The following is a 5,437-nucleotide window of genomic DNA, read 5'->3' as shown; positions in this document are numbered from 1 at the left end:
TCTCAGAATGCCCTTCCCTGCATGCTCTCGGACAAGGCTGGCTCCATGAGAACTTTCTGTGAAGTTAGGAGGGTGGAGATGGAGCCGCAGCCAGGGGACGCAGGCGCTTTTGGGGCTCCCATGAGGATGCCGGCCACAGACTCGGGAAAGCTGCTCGCCCACACCTACAGTCTAAGGTCAAATTCCAGAGTGAAATCCCTTCCTGAAAAAAATCACTCCTAGGGGCGTCTGGGTGGCTCAGTTGGTTAAGAGTCTGCCTTGGGGTCAGGTCCTGCTTCTCTCTCTCCCTCTGTCCCTCCCCCACCCTCCCACACTCAAGCTTGCTCGCTCGCTCTCTTTCTCTCAAATAAATAAATAAAATCTTTTAAAAAACATCACTCCTAGAGTCTCTGCCTCTCTGAGCAAAGGGATCAGTGCAAGGACTAGCAAGAGGTAGGGCTGGAAGGATAAGCAAGAGTTAGATGGTGAAAAGCTATTGGAGTTTTTCTTTTAATTGAGATGTAATTTGCATACTATAAGCTTCATTTTTTTTTTTTTAGCTTCATCCTTTTAAAGTGTATGATTCGGTGTTTTCAGCACATTCATAAAATTGTGCAACTATCACTACTATCTCATTCCAGAACATTTTCATCACCCCAAAAAGAAACTCCATATCATTAGCAATCACTCTCCATCCTTTCCTTCCTTGAGCCTCTGGAAACTATTAATCTACTTTCGGTCTCTTTGAATGTGCCTCTTCTAGACATTTTATATAAATGGACTCATCCAATATGTGGCCTTTTGTGTCCGGCTTCTTTCACTTAGCATAAGGCTTTCAAAGTTCATCCAAGTTGTTGCATATACTGGTACTTTTTTTATTTGAATACTTCACGGATTTGCATGTTATCTATGTGCAGGGGCCATGCTAATCTTCTCTGAATTGTTCCAATTTTAGTATATGTGCTGCTGAAGCAAGCTCTATTGGTACTTTAAGAGTCACTGAATAATATTTCATTGTATGGACATACCACATTTTCTTGATCCATGCGTCTGTTAATGGACACTCAGCTACCTTTTGGCTGTTATGAATAATGCTGCCATGAACACTGGCACGCACAAGTTCTGTGTGGACACCATATGTTTTCAAATCTCTTGGCTATACACCTAGAAGTGAAATTGCTGGGTCATCTGATAACTCTATGTTTAATTTTTTGAGGAATTGCCAAACGTTTCTGCAGTGGCTGCATCATTTCACTTTCCCACCAGCAAGACAGAGGAGTTCCAATCCCTCCACATCCTTGCCAACATTTGTTTTTGTCTTTTTTATTGTAGCCAGCCTAGTGGGTGTAATCTGTGGTTACATTCCCTAGTGACGAGCGACGTTGAGCACCTTTTCATGGGCTTATTGTGCCTTTGTATACTTCTCTGGAGAAATGTCTGTTCAGATCCTTTGGCCATTTTAAAATAGATTTATTTGCATTTTATTGTTGATTTGTAATAATTCTAATATTCTGGATACTATATCCTTATCATTTATGTGATTTACAAATATTTTCACTTTCTTGATGGTGTCCTTTGGAGCACAGAAACTTTAATCTTGATGAAGTCTAATTTATGTTTTTCTTTTGGTTGTTTATGCTTTGGTGTGATATCTAAGGAACCATTGTCTAATCCAAGGTCATGAAGATTTATACGTACGCTTTCTTCTAAAAGTTTTTGCTCTTTTGAGATCTTAGATCAATTTTCAGTTAATTTTTGTATATGGTGTGAGGTTGGGGTACAAATTAGTGGTTTTGCATATGGAATATCCAACTGTCCCATCACCATTTGTTGAAAAGACTAAACTTTCCCTGTTGAATTGTCCGCACACCATTGTTGGAAATTTGTTGACCATAAATACGTAAGTTGATGTCTAGACTCTCAATTCTATTCCATTAAACTATTATGTCTATCTGTATGCCAGTAACTGAAAGGCTTAAGACAGAGGAGGGGTGTAGAAAGAAGAGGAGGAGCCAGTGGGTCCTTGTTCCCAATTCAAGATCCTCCGGGCTCTGGTGGCATTTTTTAAAAAAGATTATATTTATTTATTTAGAGAGTGCAAGTGGGAGGAGGGGCAGGGGGAGAGGGAGAGAGAGAATCTCAAGCAGACTTTGTGCTGAGCATGGAGCCCTATGGGGGGCTCGACCAAAGGCCCTGAGATCATGACCTGAGCCAAAATCAAGAGTCAGATGCTTAACTGACTGAGCCACCCAGGCACACTGAGCCATCAAAGTTCCTGAACAAGGGACTGATGTGATCCAATTCATGTCCTGAGATCATATGGGTTATTTGTGAAGAATAGATTGCAGAAGGCAAGGTGAGAGGCACCAAAATCCTAGTGGGAAGGTCCTGGTAGGAAGGTTTTCCAATGGTCCAGGGAAAGCTGAGAGATGCTTGAGGTAACAATGACTATGGGACAAAGAAGAGGGCTTTTGATAAGTTCGAAGGTAAAAGGAGGGGCCTTGAAGAATGACTCTGGGGGTGAGGGCAGAGGGTAATCTGGCTTTGGCGTCCTTTCTCAGCCTGAGTGTTTACATCTGTAAAATGGGCATGCAGCAGCGAAATAATCAATGTAAATCATGTAGGCTAGCGCTCAGCACCGTGAATATGCAAAGGACGGGCAGACACAATTACCACATGCATCCTGTTGTCATGCTTGGATTGGGTCCTCAGAGGTCCAAGTCCGAGTCTTGTTTATCCCTTGACTCCAGAGAATGATGGCATGGACAATTCACAAATCTAAATTCTGTTTTAAAAGTGTTCCCTGAAGCACCAGGTCTGATTTTCCTTGATCCCTCTTCTCCCTTCCCTTGTGCAAAACACTAATCTGGTCTCCAGCGGGCTTCTGGGAGAGCTGCAGTTCAGCATGTGGTCAGCAGATGGCACTAGAAGCTAAGGGAAGGCTCCGCTCCTTGGGCTTTCCCTGCAGTCCCTCCTCGGAGCTCCTCTGTCTCCCCATTTCCAGAGCTCTCTCTAGCTCCTAGGCTGCCTTTGCAGTAGGGGTGAGGGGCCTGAGGCCGAGCCCTCTGCAGGCTCCTGGGGACCCAGACCCACTTTGGAGAGGTAGAAAGACCCTGCTGAGAGCCCTGAATGGTTCCTATACCCTGGAGACCTCCCCACCTCCACTCCCACCCTCTCTGGAAATTATAAATAGGACAGCATGGGTCCCAAGTGAGAGGGAGGTTTTCCTCAGAAGAGCCACTTCATCTGTGAACAAGGGAGCTATGAAACCTCTTAGAGCAGCCCCATGACCTCCCTGTCCATCCTGTGTAAAATATGAAATAAGAGTTTTAATTACCAAGCTTGGAAGCCAGCCGACATGTTTAATGTTTAATGTCTCCAATGCTTGTGCCCCAGGCGTACAGGCACTGACAGAATTGGGGTTTCCCTTGGGTTGGCTCCGAATGTGTTTGGAGAACAGCCAGGCTGCCTCTTTCCCCCACACCTGGGAGCCTCCTGTAGCCCGGCCCGGGCCCAGGCCTGCCCTGGGCCTCCCACTCCCTGAGGGATGCGTGCCAAGACGGCTCGGGGGGGGCCATTCCCCACCCTGAGGAGGACTCCCGAAGGCATCTAGTGCTGGACCCAGCCCAAGGTCCTGACAGAGAACCAGAGTCAGTGAATTCAGGCAGCTGAGAAGAAGGCACAAGTAGAGACAGACAGACCTGAGTTTGAATCCTGCTTTCCTGCAAATGGCTCAGTCTCTCTGGGAGTCCTTTGTATGATTCTTAAAGTGGAGAGTGTATTTCCTATGTTATAAATTGTTACTAATAATAGATGGCCATCGTTGAGGCTTTAAGTGTGGCTGGAACCCCGCTAAGCACCGCACACGCACCATCCCTTTGTCACCCACACCAGTCCTGTGAACCGGCTAAGTTGTTACTTGAACCCAGGACATTCTGACTCCTGAACCCCTGACCCTCAGGGTTTATATGCAAAAGAACTTCAGAGATTAGAGATGTGAGCTTGAAGGGGACACTGCCAGCCAGTCCCAGACCCTGGTTTGTCCTACACTTCGGTGGACCCTCATGCCTCAGAGACAACCAAGAAAATTGCTAATGGGGACTCAGGACAGAAGTCGAAGTGAAGGCACTCATGTCACTGTTGTTTGGTCCCCATTTTACTTTCTAGAGAGAGGTGGTGGGCATGCACGCTGCATCTGACGGGTTGATATTGACTCTCAATACGGATGGAGTTTGTAGGACCATATTGTGCCTGGCCACTCACCTTGGTATGTCATTGGTCTCATGCACCGTCCCTTATTCAGCTGGCTGTGACCAAGTCGGTGCTTTGTGCATGGATGATAGCCAGTGACAGGGTGTGGGCATATCCAATAGTTGGAGACACTTGCCTTAAAAGGTAGCAGAGTTGGTGGCATATAGGAGGCCTCCTCAATGCCTTCTGCAGCACACCCAGGCGGAACAGGCACGGTGGGACAGGGGAGGGAGGTGGCAGTAAGCTCCACTTTATAGCCATCAGATGGGGACGTGCTGGTGAAGACATGCGGATGCAGGAACCCTTGTCCTAGCAGGAGAATGAACTGGTGGGGCCGTGGTGGAGACCATATACCCCACACTCCAGCAATTCCACTTCTGAGCAAATACTTCAGAGCGTCTCTCACACAGGTAGACAAAGAGACCTGCCCAAGGATGTTCCTCGAAGCATCTGCTGAAATGCCTACTCATAAAGGGATAGATAAATCACAGGTGGCATATGCAAATGATGAACATCATGGCGGGGTTCAATGGAATGAATTAGAATGACGTGTATTAACACAGGCAGATCGTAAAAATGTAATGCCAAAAAAGATGTCTGGCAAATACTACTTGTATATGTTGCAATATATATTTTCATGCTACGCGCACTCACACATTGACAACATAGGAATGTCTGCCTGTGGGGCGATGGGGAAGGGAGGGGAGGCAGTTGGAGAAGGGAGATGAAAGAGACAAAAGCAAAGCAAATAAACACACAAGAAGACCCATGTGTGGCCAATAATGACTGAGCTGAACTGACTATATGAGCAATCGAATTCTGTGCCTCTGAGATCCAAAGCAAAAAAGCAGAGAATGACAGAAAAGGGGGACAAGGACTTCTATAAGTTTTTTTTTATAAGACCCTGAAATTGTTGGTCTTTTGGTGATTTTCAAAACCAAGCCGATAAGCATGTCATCCAACCTGAGAACTAGTCACTGGGCTCTGGCTTGGTGCCAGGTGCGTTCTAGGTGTGATATGTGACTACCTCACTTTATCCTCATAGCCACTCCTTGAGCTATTGACATGCCCCTTTTACAACAGGGTTCAGAGCGGTGCCCAGAACCATCAGTTTGCAGTGTAAACCCAGCCCCTGCTACCCTGTCTCCCTGCGTAAAAGGATTGTAATCCAGAATCCCTGTGGGGTTCGGAAAACACATTTCTCCAG

General features: G+C 46.2%; 1 non-coding gene across 1 annotated transcript; it reads right to left on the bottom strand.

Annotated features, from left to right (window-relative positions):
• Positions 1–851: 851 nt before the first annotated feature.
• LOC113266636 (U6 spliceosomal RNA) lies at positions 852–954 on the bottom strand. The gene has a single exon (XR_003320442.1). It is a non-coding gene; the product is annotated as a U6 spliceosomal RNA (small nuclear RNA).
• Positions 955–5,437: the final 4,483 nt, after the last annotated feature.

This window comes from Ursus arctos, unplaced genomic scaffold, assembly GCF_023065955.2.
Source record: "Ursus arctos isolate Adak ecotype North America unplaced genomic scaffold, UrsArc2.0 scaffold_18, whole genome shotgun sequence".
Taxonomy (NCBI): domain Eukaryota; kingdom Metazoa; phylum Chordata; class Mammalia; order Carnivora; family Ursidae; genus Ursus; species Ursus arctos.
The sequence above is the reverse complement of the archived record's forward strand: the minus strand, read 5'-3'. Positions and strand labels throughout refer to the sequence as shown.